The sequence below is a fragment of the Manis pentadactyla genome, chromosome 9, assembly GCF_030020395.1.
Source record: "Manis pentadactyla isolate mManPen7 chromosome 9, mManPen7.hap1, whole genome shotgun sequence".
Taxonomy (NCBI): Eukaryota; Metazoa; Chordata; class Mammalia; order Pholidota; family Manidae; genus Manis; species Manis pentadactyla.
Genome location: NC_080027.1, coordinates 117,604,707 through 117,623,153, shown reverse-complemented (window position 1 = coordinate 117,623,153; position 18,447 = coordinate 117,604,707). Strand labels below are relative to the sequence as shown.

Below are 18,447 nucleotides of genomic sequence, written 5' to 3'. Positions count from 1 at the left end.
CGCGGGCGGGGTCTACGCGCCGGGTGGGGGGCTGGGAACCTCGCCCCCGCCTCGCCCCCGGCTCCCCGCGGCCGCTTGCTGCCGCGGTGGCGACGCGCCTGCGGACCGGCGCCAGCAGATCCCGTGGGGCAGCCACAGGTGAGTCCGGCAGGACGCCGCCCGGGGATGAAGCCCCGCGGCCGGAGGGCTGAACTGAGGGGCCCGAGGAGCGCCCTTCGGCTTATCCCACTTACTTTGAAAGCGAAAGCGCCGCGGCGGCTTGAGCCCCGCCGCCGCCTCCCCGCACCCCGCGCCCCGCGCCCTCCCGGCGCCGGGCTGCTGGGTCCCCGGGCCTGGGCGCCCGTCCCGCTTGCGTCTCCCCAGTCGGTGACCCGCATGGGGCGGCGGGCGGGGGTCGGGAGAGGCCGGCGGGGCAGACGACCGCTGCTGCGGGCGAGCGGAGCGGCGGGGCGGGCCCCTGGACCCGGGTCCGGAGCGGCTTTCCCAGCTGAGGACTGTGGCGAGGACGGAGACTGGGGGTCCCGGGCTGGGACCCGTGGACTGGGGCGACCAGGCTGAGGCTGGGGTGCGCAGGACCCGGCGGACTTCCAGGCGTGCCCCGCACACCTCACTGCAAAGCCCTGGCCCTGCCTCCACTTCTGCAAGACTTCGCCAGACTGAGCCCTCCAGAATGAAACTTTAGTGTTGGAATGAATGGAAACCTTCACAAACTTCAATTGAGCGAGCTTATTTAGAAACACAACCCGTCACCCTCCAAGGCGGGCCCAAAGGGGTCCTGGAAGAAACCGGAGGGCTCGGAGAGGCGAAATGAGTTGCCGGGGGCACCAGAGAACTGGTGGAATCCGGATTCCCCAGACCAGACTGTCCCCCCCTCTTTACTGCTCTGAAGGGTTTTGGCAATTCTGAGACTTTTAAGTGAATACTTAGGGCCGCGATCTTGCTGTTAAGCCCACTGGGCCTTTCCGCCGACTTTCTCGCCTGGTGCTGCCCCTCCTGCAGTGTTTCCATATTTGGCGATTTCAGATTTAGTTTCACGAGACTCAGCTGTGGGCTCTGCAGGCAGGGCTGCTCCAGACGAGTGGGGAGGCCGGTGAAATGAGGCGAGGCGCCCCGCCCAGGCTCCCCTGCAGCCGCACCCACCACAGCCCTGGGCTCTGACCCGTGTCCTGTGGGGACAGGCCTCTAATAACCAGTATAATACAGTAAATATTTGAGCACAGGTGCTGTGTGAGAACTGAGCGAGGGCCAGGGGAATATGGTTCCTTCCTGCAGAGATATTTGCATTTTAAAAGGACTCTGGGAGACCTAAAAGGCAAAGAAACTGGTTTTGAGGTACTTCTGCAAATAGAACAGCTCTCGGTGTGTGTGAGATAATTTTAGGCAAGGAAAGGCTGGGTAGGACCTCTCAGATCCAGGGTCCAGCCGCTGGCTCTGCCTTGCGCTCACACAGCCGAAGACGGGTGTCAGCAGGATGTATGGTTAGCACGAAACCCTTCCCACCCACACACTCCCACCCCTGACTCCACTTTAAAGGGATGAGACAGTAATTCCTGTAGGAAAGATGGATGTGAGATGGAAGCAAAAAATGGCTAGCCCTTATAAAGGTTTTTTCATTGTTTTCCCTTTTGTGTTGTTTTGAACTCTGCGGAGTGGGTGGGCACTTAGATGCTGGAATCTTCCTCCCTGGGTCCTGCATACAGGCTGGACAAAGCCTGCTGCCTGAGCTAGCCTCTGGAAGTCCTGTTGGAGAGGAGGTGACTTTCTCAGATCGCAGGGTGGTGGTGTGGGGCCATGTTTCCATCAGGCAGCACCTGAGTACCTACCCACTGGCCGTGGGTGGCAGAGCCATGGAAAGAAGACTGGCCCCCACCACTGGCAGCACTGAAATGGGGGTATTTCTGTGGAGATGATTCGCAGCGTGGGGTTGCTGAATGGCTCTGACTCAGTCCCATTAGGCCAGCCATGGGAAAACCTCGTCAGCATGTAGACAGATAGAGCTTCTGTATTCTCTCAGCTTTACCAGGGAGGATTCTGAAGAAAAAATTGCTAATTCATTGTTTGTAAAGCTTTCTTTTTTAAAACATTTTCTCATTGCTCTTGTCATTTTGTCCTCGTTTTGTTCCCATGATATCCTTGCAAGTCAGACCGAGGCAGGCTCACTGTCCACATCTCCCAGATGGTAGGAGTGGAGCAGGGAGTGTGGTAACCCTTTGGGTTCCACTGCTAGGCTAGGACTGGGTGTCTGAGGTCTTTGGTTGTCTGCAGTAGGCTCCCACCCAGGTTTCTCAGAAAGCTGAATCTGCCCACTTCTTTCTCAGTCTCAGGGGTTCGCAATGGACCCAGACTCTGATAACGCTTGTATGGTTTGTTCCTGACAACATGGAGCAAATTGTTCTGGAGACTGCCATGGCCCCTGCGTGAACAGACGCCCTCTCTGTTGGCTCTACCGGCTGACTGAACTCAGGGCAAGACCTGTGTCTTTTCTCGTTTATGTCCTGGAATCTGGCATCAAGTTGGCCTAAACAAATGTTTGCATTGAGTTCATTTGAGCTGTGTCTCCCTTGTGCCTTGGGCTGCCAAGGATTGCTGGCTGGGGAACACATGCGGCGGGGCTCTGGAGAGAGAGATCTGGGACTTGCTTAGATCCCAGAAGTCAGAATAGCGCTGTATAATTTACAGATAGCCTATCTCTCCTGGGAGGAGGGAGGGGCAGGTGCTGCCCTTTCCACTTGACCTGGTTGCAAGCTGGGGCTCAGAAGTGACTTGAAAGACTGCACAGCATGTAGGGACCAGTCAGGACTCCAGCCCAAGTCTTTTGACTCCAACTCTTGAACTCTTCTCACAGCCTCTTGGCTAGAGGAAGCCAGGATTCTGGGCACAGGAAGGGCACGGGGACAGAAAGACATTCATCCTAGGCTGTCTGATACCTTTATCACTGATCCGGGCGTTTATGAGCTAATGGACCAGGGGAAGTGGGAGCAGTTGCTGACCTGGTCTCTGAAAAGTTTTCCTGCCTAGGTGATGGCTTTCTGTGAGGTTCCTCGGTAGCAAGAGCTGTCACCCTGGTGGGGCTGTGGGGAGTGGATAGCCATGGTATGTTGGGGGCAGTGAGGCACATGCTGCCAGGCAGAAGCAGTCCCCAAGGCTGGCAGGTCTCCTGCCCCTGCTCAGGTCAGGCCTGGCCCCCAGGGAGTGTGTCACTTGGCCCAGAGAAAAGCTTTGTTTGGAGTGGCAGACAGCAGTCAACCATTACACCCGACAGGCCCTGTCTTGGGAGGAAGTGGGCTGGAGGACCAGGGAGGAAATAAAAGTGAAAATACTCATTAGTCCCAACAGAAAAATTTGAAGTCCATTTGCAGTGACAGTGATGAGCACCCACTCGTATTGTTATCTGGAGGCAGGTGGTGGCACATGCTTAGATGGTGCTGGAGCAAGTGTCCATCTGAATGAACCTGCAGGTGCTGTGGCCCACGCTGAAGGCCAGAGCCCTGTGAGTGCCCCCCATAAGCTGGGAGGGGTGCCCATCATGCTTTCTGTCGGCACTTGCCCACATCTCCTTTCTTGACAGGTGCTCTGTCAGCTTCCCTCCTCACCCATTCCAAACATCCCTGGAATTTCCCCACTTACACTCCTGATCCAGCCCTCTCCTCCCTCTGAGAGATTCCTGCCGTTGGTCCCTTACCACCGGCTCCTGCCCCTTCCCTACATGCTCAGTCTGTTAAACAGGAAGACCTGTGTTTCCCCAGCCCCTCTTCTCTCACCGTCACTGACAAGCTTCTGGAAAGAGCAGCCAGCATTTGTGCTCCATCCTCCCCGGGCACCGTGCACCTGCCGTGCGCTCAGATTGCCTGCTGAAGGTTTCCAGGGCCTGGTAATCCTCAGTCGCCAGCCTGCTTTGCAGCTGTTGCTCAACTCAGAGGGTGCCACCGTCCCCACTCATGTCCCCTCCGCTGACCTCGAGCTTCTCATCCTCCCCCCGCCCTGCGTGTGCTTGGTGTGGCGCTGAGGCTGTGTCCTCGAGGCCGGCCTTCTATTCCCCGTGTTCCTCTTCCTAGAGCTCTCCTGTCCTCCCAGGGCTTAAACCAACAGCCCTACGGATACACTAATCAAGTCTCTGATCTCTGTCTCTTCCAGGCCAGTTTGATTAGTGATACACAAAATCTTCACTGGGGTGTTTCAGGAGCACCTTAGACACAACTGCCTCCCTGTGTGTTCTCTGTAACCCTTGCAGACACCACTGCTCACCCTTAGTTCCCTCTGCCCTGTCTCCTCAAGCCTGTCCTGGTCCACTCTCTGTTCCCTGGGCTGCTGCCCGAGTTCCCATCCGTCCGACCTCTTTCGTACTACTGTAATTGTCCCTTCTCTCGCTACCCTGCCCTTCTGTGTTCTCTTCCCCTCTGCTGCAGAGGGGCCTCCTTAATGCACAGCCTAATCAAGACCTACTGCTTTCACTGACGTCATAGTGGAAATAGTGCAGACCTCAGAATCTGGCAGGCCTGGGTTTGAATCTGGATTCATGACTTGCTGGTTGTAGTTTGATCTGGGCAAGTTGCCCAGCTTCCACGAGCTTCTGTATTCCCACTGGTAAACAGAGATAATAACATTGCCCATGTGGGTTGCTGAAAGGATTAAATGAGCCAGTGTATACACAGAGCCTAGTGTCTGGTGGGGACTCAGTTAAGCTGGTTTTCTTCTTCCAGGTGTTTGATAGCAAAATGGCACTGTAGGGTCCCTGGGGACGTGCAAAGTGTGCGTCCAGTGTAAAGGCATTCAAATGCAAATTAAAAACAAACAAGCGAAAGAGCTGCTCTGTGCCAGGGTAGACCATTATTTAAACTAGCCTATTGCTGCCATTTGGCAATTTCTAGACCAAGCAGACCTCAGGCACCAGGGTAGGTGAACTGGGACAGGGCATGGTGGGGATAAGCTGGGATGAGTTGTTGGCAGGCTGAGGGCAGAGAGGAAGGCAGGCGGCATCAGATAATGGAAGCCCAACTGCTGGGGGTGGGTTTCTGGGGCGGGATTCCAGTCTTTAAAAGAACTTGGGGCAGAGCAGCTGTGGCCTTGGAGAAATAATAGTGCTGGGCAGGGAGGCCACACAAGGACCCAGCAGAAGAAATAAAATGGATTTGGGAAGCAAAATCAGGCGCTGGCTTGATCACCAGGAGCCCAGCAGTTACTTTAGAGAGGATCCAGCTATGAGGTCAGAGCAGGGTGAGGAGTGAGGTTGCCTGGTGCCAGGCTGCGAGCCAGAGCCCCTCTGTGCTCCCTTCCCAAGGGGGGTGGCGGGGAACAGCCAGGCCATGCTCTGAGCCTTCTGTTAGAGGCGCCCTTGGTGCTGGAGGATGGAAGCAGGTGGTGGGGTGCAGCTGACAGTTCGTGAAAGGCTGCCTTCAGCCTCTGTGATGTTAGGATTCAGAGGAAGAGAAGGAGCAGGTACCTGTGATACAATCTAGGAACATTTACTCATGCTTCCCCGGGTCAAAGGCGGGAAATAATTTAACATAAAAGCAAAGGCTTAAGTGCTCAGTAGATGCAGAATAGAAGCAATTAAACAATCAAGTAGGGTTATTCCAGAAAGCCCTCCTGAGGAGTGAGAAGGGGTGGAGAGGAGGGCTGGACAACATTGGATTTGGGGCAAAGGCGTTTCAAAGGGATACAGGACTGTGTGAATGATGGAGCTTCATGGATGGGAAGCAGTTATTCTGCAGCCGATTTCCTTATGTTGAGGTGGTTTATTTGAAAAGCCAGGTTTTGGCATGCTGCTTCAACCTCTCTGTAGTACTCTAGGAGACCTTCCTCGGAAATGGCCAACGCCAGCTTAGCTGTAGGCAGCCACACACTAAATTCTTTCAATTCCCTCCTTGATACTAACAGTTCCAATTGTGTGACTTCAAGTGGCTCACTCCACTGACACTAGATCATTCCAACACGTGTGGCCTCTCCAGTCTCCGTCTCTTCCAGCTCACAACTGTAATGCTTGATTTTCTTAAGATCAGCTCTGTATAGGCCACATTAAACAGCTGCAGGGCCTTCCGCACCTGGCTTATCTATTCCTAATTTTTCTTCATATCATTTCTTCCACCTGGAATGCCTGCTGTTTTAATATGCTAATTAATGCCCCCCTCACCTTTTCAAAGAAAACTCAAAATTCATCTCTTTTTAGGAAGACTTCTGCCTTGGGGGTTCCTGAGACCATGCCGTGATTTGCTAGGAGGACTCACAGGGTTCATCCTATAGTTGTACAGCTATGATTTATTACAGCAAAAAAATATAAAGCATAGTCAGCAAAGGGGAAAGGCACGCAGGGCCAAGTGCAGAGGAACTAAGCACAAGCTTTCAAGAGGCCTCCCTCAGTGGAGCCACATAGGATGTAATTCCTCCAGCACTGAGTGAAATGTCCCCCAGGGAAGCTCATCAGAGACTCAGTGCCCAGGGTTTTTATTGAGGACTGGGTATCTAGGTGCCTTCTACCTAGCATATACCAAAACTCCAGACTTCCAGAAGAAAACAGGTGGTCATCATAAACCACATCATTTGCAGAACAGTCTAGGCACAGTGAGCCACCCTATCAGTTAGGGAACCTGCCTGAAATCCACCTTCCCAGCAGACATCAGCCAAGGACCATCCTTGCAAGCAGACCTTCCTAAGGGGAGCAGTCTTAGACCTGCTACGGTAACTGTTTTCTGCATGGCTTTCCTGCATAGTTCCACCTGCCAGTGCCTAACAATGGTCATGCATCAAGAAAATCACCCCAACAAGGAACTAGGAGACCTGCGTTCCACCTACTGCTGGGTGACCCTTTGAACCCCTCAAACTCTATTTTCCTCCCTCATTTGGAAAAGTGGAATTGTCATTCTTGTTTGTAGACCCCAAGGGGGACGTGAGGACCAAAAAAGATGATGCAGTGGGTCGTCACACTTCCCCTCATGGGGCACACCGCCTGCGTCTCAGGCAGTGAGTGGGCACCAGGGACAGTGTGGTGTAGTGGCTTGGATAGGAGGCAAGCACTGAATCCTCACCCAGCACTGACCAGCTGTGTTGCCTCCAGCGCGCTATATAATCCTCTGTTTTCAGCAGCTTGGTGGGGCTGCTGTGTGGAGATTGCTTCGGAGCAGCAAGTGGGTGAGGGGGCACCAGCTATCAGGCTGTTCCAGTGGCCCAGGTGAGAGGGGACGGTGGCTTCCATCAGGGGTCGGTGGTTTGGGTGGGGACAAGTGGGCGGAATGTATCTGTGAGGAGCATTCAGAGGGCCTCGGTGACTGGAGGTGGGGGGTGCGGAGACAGCATTACGGGGAGTGATGCCGGGTGAGGAGTGGGTCCGCACCAAGGGGGGGCTCTGGAGAGGGCAGCCAGGAGAGGAGAGTCGGTTCAGTTTTACATGTGTGTTGGCTTTAAGATGCCTGCAGGCTGTTCAAAAGGAGACACTAGATGGGGCGTAGCATGTGTGGGTATAGATACAGAGGAGCCGACTGGGCTGAGGAGAGCCAGTTGGAGTTGTTCATTCTACGTGGTGTTTGATGCCAGGACTGTGGTTGCAGGGAAGCTAAAGGCAAAAGTATTTTGGGGGAGAGCCTGGAGGGTCAGCAGTGTCAGGTGTTGCTGAGGGGGCCAGGTGGGATGAAGACGGAAAACTCACCTTTGGTGTTAGTGGCCCAGAAGTCACTAGGGACCGTGGGCGGAGGGGGTGTTAGCCAGGCCAGGGTGGCTGAGGACTGGACTGAAGAGAGCCCGGAGGAGGCAGGCACTCCACAGTGTGAGGGGGCGGATGAGTGAAGAAGGTTGGCTGTGAGAGGGGGGCTCAGAGTTTAGAGGAATGCGGGAGACCCCTGGCAGTGCTGCTGGAGGGAGCCCCCTGAAGGGGAGCGGTTGGGGACGCAGCACATGGAGTGGGTGGCAGTTGACACCAAAGACCCCCAAAGCGGCCGGAGTCCAGTGCAGGTGGAGAGCCTGGCCTGATTCAGAGGCCCCCTTTGCCACAGCCCTGGGGGGGAAAGGGGGCCCCACGTGGGGAGGTGCGCAGGTCTCACAGCAGAAGTGGAGGTAGTTCTGGGCAGAAAACTGCTGTTTTTTTCTGTGCAGTAGGAAGTGAAGTTTCCTGGTGAGCCTGGGGGGGCGTGGCCAAGGTTCATGGAGAGGAGAAAGGTTTGAAATAGATCCTGAAAACAAAAGAGTGGGCTGAAAAGGGAAACCTGGCTCTCCATTCTTACCTGTTGCCATGATGAAACCTCCAGAAAAGAGCCTGGCGAGTGTGATTGGAGCTCTCGAGCACCAGGTGAAGCACCCATGCGTGTTTATTGAATTGACCTGAGGGCTTGTCTACCTTTAAAAATGCTTCTTAGTGTCTTCCTATCCTTCCCAGGGACCTGGCTCCCCTCCCCAGGAGTTAGTTCACACTTGCAGCCCCATGTGGCTAGAGCAGCTCCCTACACCAGCTACCCCTCCCCAGGCTGGCCATCGCCAGCCAGCTTTGCCTTCTCTAGCTGGAAGGGGTAGCATTTCAGGACTTACCAACAGCTGAAATAAGAAGTGCTGGGCACCAGGAAGTGGGCTGCGTGGGAAGGAGGTGGCCTGCTTTCTGCAGAACACCTGATTTCTGCAGAATAAGGCAGCTGTGCAGTCTTTCCATAGTATTTATTCAGTGCCTATCATGAGCACTGTCTAAGTCTTGGTTCCTTAGTAAACAACAAAAGCATCTCAGACCTCACAGAGCTTATATTCTGGCAGGAGAAGACAGACAGTAAAGAAGTAAACATATAACTGGCCAGATGGTAATTAGTGCAGGGAAGCTGCATTTCCTTGGGGGGTGGTCAGCAAAGGCCTCACTTGTGAGGTAACATCTGATCAGGTACCTGAAACGAGGGAACAAGCCGTTCAGGTGTCATGGAGGGGAGCGTTCCAGACATGGGGACAGCGAGCAGAAGGCTCTTTCTACTAGTCAAGAAAAAGCGAGGCCGTTGTGGTGGGAGTGTGTGTGTGAACAGGAGGAAAGCTCTAGGAAATAAGACAGAGAACGGAGGGCAGGTCCCATAGGATGCTAAGGATCAGCTTTTACCCTGAGTGAGATGGAGCCACGGGCGTAGAGGAATGACACGTCTGACCTCTGTTTTTAAAAGGGGGGCACCGGCTACTGGACTGTGACTCGGCCAGCGGGGAGGGACAGGGAGGAGACAGGGGGCAGACTAATGCTGTGAGCAGTGGGGAGATGGCGGCGGCTTGGCTCAGCGTGGGCGGCTGAAATGGTGAGCAGTGGTAAGTGTGTTTGGAAGAAGAGCTGATGGGATTTGGTGGTGTGGTGTGGGGTGGAGCGTAAGAGGAGCCAAGGATGACTCTGAAGGTTTTGGTCCAAGCAGCAGGGTGATTGATTGGCGGTACCATTGAACAGAGCAGAAGAAGGCTGTGGGAAGAGCAGGTGGGGAGGGTTGGATGTACTACGTTTGAGATCCCTCTTAGTAAGCAAATGTGGAGATGTGGACCAGGCAGTTAGAGTCAGAGGTCCAGATTGCAGGTGGAAGCCGGGGCATTGTCAGCCATAGATGGCATTTAAGGCAGGCTCGTTCACCAGAAGGAGTGTAGTTAGAAGAGAGGAGAGGTCCAGCCCCAGGCTGTAAACTCAGAGACATGGAGGCAGGGAGTGACCAGTGAGGAGGAGAAGTGACCTGGAAGCTGGCACAATGGTCTAACTTGGTGCTTCTTACATGGTAATGGGGAGTAGACTCTAGCACGGGAACTTGTTTAAAAAGCAGACTTCTAGCTACTCTCAGTAGGAGAACTATATCAATTAGGGGAGGCTAAACTCTTGTAACAAATAAGCCTCCAACACAGAGGTATGTTTCTCCGGGGTAAGGTATCCAAGCCAGCATTTTTATTGTGCTGTAAGGTACATTCTTAGGACCTGACTACTCTGGAAATGTTGCTGTATTTTGTGTATAGGCATGATCCCCATCAGGACTGCAAACCTCAGGAACAGGCATTTCTGGTACCTTGGCTTCCTGTCCCATCCACCCGCCTCCCACAGTAGGATAGGTGCAGACTTCTGCATGCAGCAGGCACTGAATAAATGCTGGCCAGGAGTGAAGGATAGACATGCATAGATATTAGGAGCTTATTTATGTGCCAGGCACTGTGTGCTAGTAATTTATGTGGATTAGCACAATTCATCTTAACTCCAAGCCTTAGAGGCAGGTACTGTTGTCATCCTGCTTTCTAGGCAAGAAAAAGACCCACAGAAGCAAATGGCAGCAGAGACTGATGCCAGTGGTTGGCTCCAGGGCTGGTCTCTAGGTTGTGCTTCCTCTCATTAAGACCTCCCTTTTGGTGCTGGTTGGGATATGGTACATCTTCCCCCAGCCATGACACAGAGAAAAGAGCACTGCACTTGGAGTCAGAAAGCCTAGATTCAAGTTCCTGCTCTGCCACGTGCTAGCTGTGCAATTTGGGGCACACCGCTTGGCAACTTGGGGTCTCAAGTACGTCATCGGAAATGATGGGTGGTGTTGTCACAGGGCTAGCATGAGGACTGGGTGTGATACTGTATGTAAAAATACATACTGCAAAGTTCTGGCGTGTGTAAAGTGGTAGTATTATTATTACTATTATTATTGTTATCACCTTGAAAAATCAAGCCATGGATGCCCTGAGATTACCCAAAAGAACTGCCAGAGGGAAACCCAACAGGCCTTGCTTCAACCAGAACTGTTCCTCTGTACATTTTCATGTCTGATGTTTCTGCACGAGACTTGATTTGATGAGTTCCACTGTTTTCAAAAAATTGTGAAACCCTTGGCTAGCTGCTCCCTGAGGTTCTCCCATAGTTGACTGGCCCAGCTGTGGTGGTGGTGGAGGGGAGCCACTCTTTCAAATTCTTCTTGCTTCTCTTGGGTCCCATCTCTCGCCTCCCCCTCTGCTCTCCATCTTCTGTTGTCTGGGTCAAGACCGTCAGTCCCAAGAACCTGATGTCAGGCATTGCCCCCAAGAGCTGCAATGTTCCACAAGCTAGACTCTTGGATGCCCACCCGTGAGGGGGCATGGCGGACCTCAGGAAGCGTCTCCTCTCAGGGCTGGGGTGAGAGGGCCACCTCTGGTCTCGTCTGCTTCCTCTCTGGGCCAGGGTCAGAGCTGGCCTCGCTGCTGGTCTAGAGGGGGTTGCCCATCTGCCTCTCACAACCCTGGTCTCATATTCCAGCCACAGAAGCATTCAGCTCTGGGGCAGTCGGCAGGTGACAGTTTGTCACACCTCTGTGGTCAGCTTTGGAGAAAGGACCCTAATATGAAGGCATCTGTGCACGGGAATGTGTGGGAAGGTGAGGAACAGCTGGAATGATGTTGCCCTTTGGAAGCCAAGAGTTGCCAAAGGTCAAGCCAAGGTTTCTGAATCCTTGGCTGTCTGGTCTGTAGCCTGGCTAGGATGGTCTCAGGTCTCTCCCCTTTCCTCAGGGCACCCGTAGGCCAGGGTGCGTGGCATTCGGCAAAGGCTGGGCCTAGTCCTCTGCTTAAAAGTGCTCCTGAATTCCAGGGAGCATTTGGTACTTCCTTCTAGAAACCCTAGACTATTGTCTGTTGGCTCTGTATCCAAGTGTCCATGTCGCTGTGCCTGCACGTCACTGGAATCTCCATCCCTTCCTGGGAGCAATGTGCTCTGTCTTCCTGTCTGTGTGAGAAATTAGGGTGATCAGAAAGGGAGAAGGGGGAGAGAAGTGGGAGTCTGAGGTGGCAGCCCCATGAGGTGGTCAAGTGGGGAACCCCACCTGCATTCAGAAATACAGTCTGGCTGGGGATGAGGGAGTCTTTCAAATGAAGAGAGGTAGGAGTGTGGCAAGAACAAGGGCAGAGGGCTGACCCAGGCTCCAGGGAGCCCCTCAGGGAGCCCAGACGTGGTCAGGGGTGGGAGGAGAACCAAATAGCCCAGCATCCCCAGGGCCAAGGGATCAGGGAGTTTCTAGAAGGAGGTACCAAATGCCATATAAAAGGCAGAAGGTTGACAATTTAGGAGAGACTAGTCCACAAGTCAGATTATATGATTGTAGTTTAGATCATCAAACTAATACAGTATGCCCTCTCAAACTACATAGGGCATCGCGCACCCATGCCCTGCAACACCCAGGAGATCTGGGCCCCAGCCTGATTCCAGGGCAGAGTACAGATGACTAGGAGAGGAGGGAAAGCTGCAGGGACATGCCCAGGGGGGTTGATGGGGCTACAGGTCTGCAGGCACTGCCTGGGAGCCAGGAATGGAGGGGAGGGGACAGGGAGAAAGTGGTCGCTGGAGGCGTTGCTGGGCTAAGGTTAAGTGAACCAAAGCCCTCTTCTGGGAGGGCCGGGGGTATGAGGAATCCGGTGACATGCTGTAATATTGCTGTTTGCTCATCAGTGCCTGCATGTAGTAGGTTCTCAGCAAAGGAGTGATTTACAAAAGTGATTGATTGAGTGAATTTATGTTTAGGGGGAGACAGTCCAAAGTGAACATGAATTCAAAATAACACATCTGGTGAATTGGGAGGAAAAGGCATTTGGAGGATGAAATAGAGAAATGAGAAAAATGGCAACAGAAAGGCAGCTCCAGGTAGAGGAGAAGCATTTCCCTTAGGGAGGGGTCCCAGGTGAGAGACAGTGGCACCCCTGTCCCAGGTGAGAGATGTGGGGGGGTGGCATCTGGAAGAGCCATGGGCTCATGGGCAGCCTGCAGGTGCCAGTGCTGGGCCTGCGTGGCTCCTGGCTGTGTCCCCAGCCCAGCAGGAGTGCTGCCTGTAGGGATGGGGGCGCTCGCGGGATCTGCTACTCATCACTTCACCCTGGACCCCGACAAAGGAATACGAGGTACAGAGGAAGCACAGCCCATTCACAGCAAACAGGCGCGGAGGAACGCATGGAAAGCACATAGGAGGGAAGCAGGAAGGTTTCGGCAGGTCTCAAGGGGGCCCAGGCAGTTGCCTCCTCACTTGAAGGGGTGTCTTAAGGAAAAGGGATTAGACTCTTTCCCCTGGTCCCAAACAACTCCTGACCTTCCTCCCTCCCTTTGCACTGTTTCTGCCCCATCCCAGGGAACAGCGCGGCCGTCGCCTAGGGTGAGGCCCAAATCTTAGTGCCAGCCTCAGTTCCTCCCTGACTTTAAGCGTCATACCCAGTCGCTGCATCCTCTTGATCTGACTGAAAATATACCCCCCACACGGCAGTGTGCTGCATTTCCCAGCCACCACCGTGGTCCAGGCTGTGCCACCTCTTCCCGGTCCCCACCGGCATGAGCAGCAGCCCTGAGGCTCTCCCAGTGCCCCAGTCCTCGCGGCCCATCCTCTACTCGGCATCCGGAATGGTCCTCAGATTCCAGAGCAGACCGCCAGTGGCTCCTGAAAATATTCAGATACCCTCTGCTCTTAGGACAAACCCACACTCCTTCCTCTTGCCCTACGTGTGGTCAGCCCTGGCCTCCCCTCTGCTTCTCAAACACGGCAAGTCCTTCCCAGACCTGATCATTAGCCCTCCTGTCCCCTGTGCCTGCAACGGCCTTCCTGCCATTGCTCACACTTACTGCTTCGCATTCTCTGGTTGCTGTCCAAGTATTGCCTCCTCCATGAGGCCTGCCCATCTGCAGTGGCTCCCCCTATTCCTTTATTATCTCAACATCCTGTTTATTTCTTCAAAGAACTTACCACAGACCATAGTTACCCCTTTGGTTTGTGCTTCCCCGTCTTCCTCCACTGGCTTCTAAGCCCCACAGGAGCAACTTAGAGCTTCTCTGTCTTGTTCTCCCCAGTGCCCGGAGCCTGGTTCAGGGCCTGGCATGTCAGGCAATCAGGTTATCCTTGCAGTGGGAGATGTCGATGGAGGGGCCATGGGGCAAATGCTTAAGGATAATAGTAATAGTAATAATAGCTCTCATAGCACTTCCTGTGTACCACCATCATAATCTCTTTGTGCGTGGGGTGGGGGTCAGCAGACTTAATCTGTAAAGAACTAGTTAGTAAGTATTTTAGGCTTTAGGTCATGTGGTCTGTGGCACAATTGCTCAACTCTGCTGTGGTAGCAAAAGAACCCTGGATGATATGTAAATGAATGAGTTCTGATAAAATCTTTATTTATAAAAACAAAGGTGGGCCAGCTGACCCTGGATGCATAGTATTAATTTATTTAATCTTCAAACATTGTATGAGGTAATTATTATCATTTTCACCATTTTACACATGAAGACACTGAGATGCATAGAGACTAAGTAACTTGCCTGAGTTCATGTCCATTTAGGGATAGAACCTCAATATGAGCCCAGGCAGATCCACTCCAGAGGCCATGGTGGTAACCACGAAGCCACACTGCCTCTTGGCAGACCTTGGAGAAGCAGGGAGGAGCCCCAGTTTATCCCCTGGGGCCTCCCACTGCTGATGCCTCTCCAAGTTGCCCCCCTGGGGATGATAATAGAAGTATGTGTGTCATGGGGCTGCTATCAGGATTAAAATGAGGCAATGCATATAAATAGCTGGTGCTGAGCCTGGATGTAGCGTCAGTAAGTGTAATCCTGACCCGTAGATCCACTTCCAGCCCTTAGGTTCCATTCACATCTTTCCATATTGTCCCCTTGCCCTGTGCCTGCCTCATTCAGATGGGCCTTAGGTTGTCCTTCCAGTAGCCCTTTCCCCCTGAGGCCTCGTTAATCTTCAGTTGCCCTTCTTATTTACCTAACGTTGACCGCGTTCTCTGTGCCAGGCACTGGGCTAGCTCTGAGGGTCTGTAGCTGATGAGGACAGCCTCTCCCTCAAGGAGCACCTGTGCTGCCCTGGACAGCAGAGGGGACTGGGATCAAGTTGGAGCCGAGAGTGGAGGCTGAGAGTACAGCAGTCAGGCCTCCTAAGGAGGAAGCTTTTATGTGGAAGCACCAGAGGGGCTTTCTTTATTTTTTTTCTCTCAGTCCAAGTTCTTAGAGCTGGCCTGAAAGGTCCCCTTGCAGCCTTTGCCTGGAGCCGATGGACTCTGAGCACTCCGCTTTTGCTCACGGTTCCCTGTGAGTGCACCCGCCACTAAGGCAGCAGCTACTGCAGGATGCATGTGGGCGGGGGGCAGGAGGAGGGCAGGAATGCCCTTCAGCCCTGAACCCCCTTGTTTCACCAGCAGTGCATTGTTGTGCTTCCAGGAAAATGAGGAACCAGGGGTTTCCTCCCGGCTTGGAGAGAAATCACACTTCTCTTCAAAGGAATTAAAGTCATACCCACATCATTCATCCTGTGCCCAAGAAAACCCTCTTCTGTGAAAGTGCAGGGACAAGAAGAGAACACATACCTCACCTCTGCCTCTGAAGTAGCAAAGCCAGCCACCCCGTGGGTAGATCAGAGGGTCAGTGGACTGTTGTCACATACTGTCTGGCTGCTGTGCCGTCACCTGGTCTCTGCATGGTTTCCCGCCACATTAGGTCTGATGGAAAATGGTCTCATTCCTTCTGCGGTTCTCCAAGGCCCTTCCTCTTTGTCTGACCCTCATGGTTAAAGGTGAATGAAAACAAAACCAGTTTCTCCCAGAGGTCACACAATGGTTGTGACGGTGGTGGTGTGTTAAGCTGTGAGATTGTGGAGAGGGGGAAGAGGTCAAGGGTTTGAGCAGGGACCCTAGCAGTTGTCCTGACAGGTTTCATCTTCAGAGGGAAGGTCTTTCTGAGCAGTTGGAGACAAGCTTTGATTAACAATTCAAGCCTGTCTCAGTTCTCCCTCATGCCATGGGGATAACACATTAGATAAAGGGCTTTTCTCTTTCTTCTTCCTCTTCTTCTGCGCCACCACACCCCCTGCCCCCTCTTCTCTTTATTTTCCTGGTAGTAGCTCTTCTTCCTGGACTTGTAGAATCTCAGAATTCAAGGGCCAGAAGTGACCCTGAGAGAGGGCACTGCCTATCCTGGCCAACGAGCACCTGGATGTCCAGCCATTCCCTCCCTCGTAGAATACTGCCTGGGGCACAGATCCCAGAGGCTCCTTGGTGTCTGCCATTTCCACGCCTCCTCGTCACTAACCACAGCCTCTCCTCCTTTAGTTCAGGCCCTGCGTTGGGTCTCAGGTGGGTTTGTGGGGGACACAGTGCAGCCTCCCCCTGTTGCTGAAGGACGGGTCAGGGACTTGACTCCTTAGGCTTCTGGTGAGGCCTGAGCAGAGCCAGGAAAGGGCCGGTTGCCTCCCAGTAGCCCATCCTATGACTGGCAGCTGTCAGTGGTCAGGGGGTGTTGCCCCTCAGCTGCCCATGGCTCAGGGACCATCTGGGGCACCTCTGGCCAGACTCTGTGCTCCAGTTTATCACCTAAACCCCCATAGGTGTCTGTGCCAGAGAAAACAATCTCTCCTGATTCTGCAGCTCTCAGTGCCCTCCCTCAGCAAGGAGCCCTGGGGAAGCCTGTGGCCTCTCCCATAGTCCTCCAGCTCCTTCCAGGGAGCTGGACATTTAACTGGACCCCAAGAGCTTTTGTCTAATCCAGTCACTAGCCGTAGGGATCTCAGACCTCGTAAGGGGTGGAGGGTCACACAAAGCTAAATGGACATTACTTTGGCCAAAGCAGCACCAGTTAAGTCCCAAATGGGGAGGAACACAAGGGCCAGACAGCAGACGCCAGCTTCAGGGAGTTTCCCAGCGCTGTCACTCTGGGATGTCTAATCTCCCGAGATCTCATTTTCCTGACATAGAGCTAAGCTGTTATGTCAAATACCATCACTTAAGGGACAACCAAATTCTTTGTAAAGTGAAAGAAACAATGATTGATACCACAAAGGAAATGTGGCCAGTCCTAGGAATCATAATTTATTCTGGAAGAGATGTTAGATGCCAGCTGGTCTGATCCACCCCACCCCCCTACAGCTGTCCCTAAGGCACCCGCTGCCCACATCGGCCACTCCCTTGCTACTGTCCTTCGTCCTCCCCCATCGGTGCCATCATTTACCCAGTCTTCTAAACCGGAACCAGGAGTTACTCTCCACTCAGCCCTGACATCAGATCCGTTTCCAAGTCTTTGCATTTTATCTCAGAAGTGCCTCTCGGACGTGGCTTCTCTTCGCCCCTGCCTCAGATTAGACTGCCCTTATTCTCTGGGGTCTGCTGTCGTGACCTCTCCCTGCTCCCTGCACGGGCCTGTCTTCTGTTTATCATCAATAAAGAGAGGAAACCCATGGGGTAACATTTGCAATTCCTGACTGTACACTCAGGGATCTTCCCCGTGAGCTCCTCCCCACGCTCTCCACACTGGTAGCGCACAGAGACCCTTCCAGGTGTTTCCAACAGGAAATTTAGTTACACAGGGATCAGCTACATGGGGGATGGCAAAGCTCGGAAGCCAACCAGGAGACTCAGAGTGAGGCAGCTCGAAGATGAGTTGTAGCAGAAAGCTGCCCACCCCCTCTAGAACTGAGGGGGACAAAGGGAGAAAATGGTGTTTGCAGAGCTGAGGAGCTGGGGACCACACTGGGCCTGCCCAGCTGGAACGAGTTCACAGAGAAAGGAGCCATCTGGTGGTGATTGAAGCCCTGGAGGAGACCCTCTCACTGGTGAGATGCTGCCCTGTAGGGACAGAGGAGAAATACTGGCTTTTCCCTACCTGCCATCCTTCAGTGTCCGGGCAGTGCCTCTCATTGGCCAGAACCTAGCCAGAAGCCAGGGAGCCCAGAAATCAGAGACAATGGGGGTCACCCCTTAGCCCTTCTCATGATGCAGGGCAAAAGAAGGGCAGAGAGTGGGTCTGAGAGCAGACAGACAAGTGACTGGCATGTTCCCTGAATTCTACTTCAGCCAGTTAATTACTCACTGTTCCAGAACTTCTGTGATACCCTTGGAGAAGTTCTTTTATCTCCTTCATGTACAAGATGACTCTCCCTTCTTGAAGAGCGGCTGAGATGTTTTCTTCTCTGTGAAACCAGCAGACACCTCCGGAAGTACTGGCTCCCTCTCAGCGGGCCCCCCACGCTTCTTTGTTTCAGTCTCTCTCTGTGGTAGGTGCCCCGGCTATTATATTATTCCCATGTCTGACTTTCTCTGCTGGACTTAGAGACCCTCAAGGGCAGACACAGTGGCACAGGTCTCTGCATCCTTGGGACCCAGTCCCAGACATGAGCCTGTGCAGAGATGTACAAAGGAGGGGACTGTACAAAGCAGAGACAGGACCGAGCCCAAGTCTCTGGCCCTGTTGCCCTTTTCATTCTGGAATCTGATCCATCGTACCCCGCAACTCCCAAGTATCAGAACTTGAAAGCTGGAGATGTAGTTAAATGTTACAAAGTACAACCTGTATGTTATGTTATATAAAGTATAACATAATTCTTAAAAAATTCCCAAATTTTCTGGCCCTTCATTAATCTAAATAAGATGTGAAAGTGGTGTAGACAGACAAAGACCTAGCTTTCTTTGCTAAACCTGAGACTGAATTCTGCTAGATACATGTCCTTTTTTTATACCTAAAAGCTAAATTCAAGCTGCTTCAGAATGTTAAGCTGTTTA

At 53.1% G+C, this 18,447-nt stretch overlaps 1 protein-coding gene across 5 annotated transcripts in view; it reads left to right on the top strand.

Annotated features, from left to right (window-relative positions):
* TRAF5 (TNF receptor associated factor 5) overlaps window positions 1-18,447 on the top strand; it is a 44,006-nt gene continuing 25,559 nt past the window's right edge. For 2 of the 5 annotated variants that reach the window (XM_057507999.1, XM_036912467.2), the window contains exon 1: window positions 1-138. The gene's annotated coding sequence lies outside the window, so the exon portion shown is untranslated. Of the gene's footprint in view, window positions 139-7,077; window positions 7,166-18,447 lie in introns of all 5 variants that reach the window. The other 3 variants (XM_036912463.2, XM_036912464.2, XM_036912462.2) reach the window with 3 other exon arrangements.